The sequence below is a fragment of the Branchiostoma floridae genome, chromosome 14 (assembly GCF_000003815.2).
Source record: "Branchiostoma floridae strain S238N-H82 chromosome 14, Bfl_VNyyK, whole genome shotgun sequence".
Lineage (NCBI taxonomy): Eukaryota > Metazoa > Chordata > Leptocardii > Amphioxiformes > Branchiostomatidae > Branchiostoma > Branchiostoma floridae.
In genome coordinates, this window is record NC_049992.1 from 9,399,698 (window position 1) to 9,400,654 (window position 957).

The window sequence follows — 957 nt, forward strand, 5'->3', positions numbered from 1 at the left end:
GTTACGTGCATATGCGTGAAACGGTCTACTGGATGTACATTTTGTATGTCTTAGAGCTTTGTGAATGATACAGTCACTCCGTGGTGTCTGTTGCAAGCCAAGTAGACGGCATTTTTAAATACATTTATACAGGGATATCATTTTTTTAAATCCAATGTTGGTCTAGTGTGTAAATACAAGAAATCCTAGGACTTATTGGTATGAACTCTGTAGTTTTGCTTGTTGAAACAAAGACATTAAAATATTGAATTGCCAACACACAAGTCTTCATTGTGGTTTGTGAATACAGTCAAACCTGTACAGCCATCTTTGCTGAGATTAGACGTGTTCTTTGGGGAATGTCTTTGATAAGAACTTTGATAAAGGCACGATAAGGAAATCTCTTTGTCTCTGTTTAGCTTCACCTGCATAAACTATGTACCTGACGTTCAAGTGGGTAACGAGGTAACGTAAGCTGACATTAGTTGTGTTCTTTTACGAATGTCCCTGATAACAACTTCAATAATAACAAGATAGAATCTCTGCGCCTTATTTTATCTCCACCTGCGTATATACCTGACGTACAGGTGGGCACAGGTAACGTCACCTGACGTCAGTTGTGTTCTTTTAGGAATGTCTCTGATAACGACTTCAATAACAAGATAAAATCTCTGCGTCTTATTTTAGCTCCACCTGCGTGTGTACCTGACGTACAGGTAATCGGTTGAGTGCGCCTTTGTGCAGGTAACACCCAGGTAATTACGGCAGGTGAGCTCTGACGTGCTGAAATGTCAGGTGGGATGAACAGGTAGTCTGTCTGGTGTCCAGGTGATTCACCTGTGTCAGGTAAGGTGTCTGAAGAAATGAGGGAGTGTCCATTCTGCATCTCTGAAGCCACCTGTAGGATGTCTACACTCAGCAGAGTTTAGGCCATACAAATTTAATTTCTTGGTTCTCGGATTTTTAAAAGTGATAGCA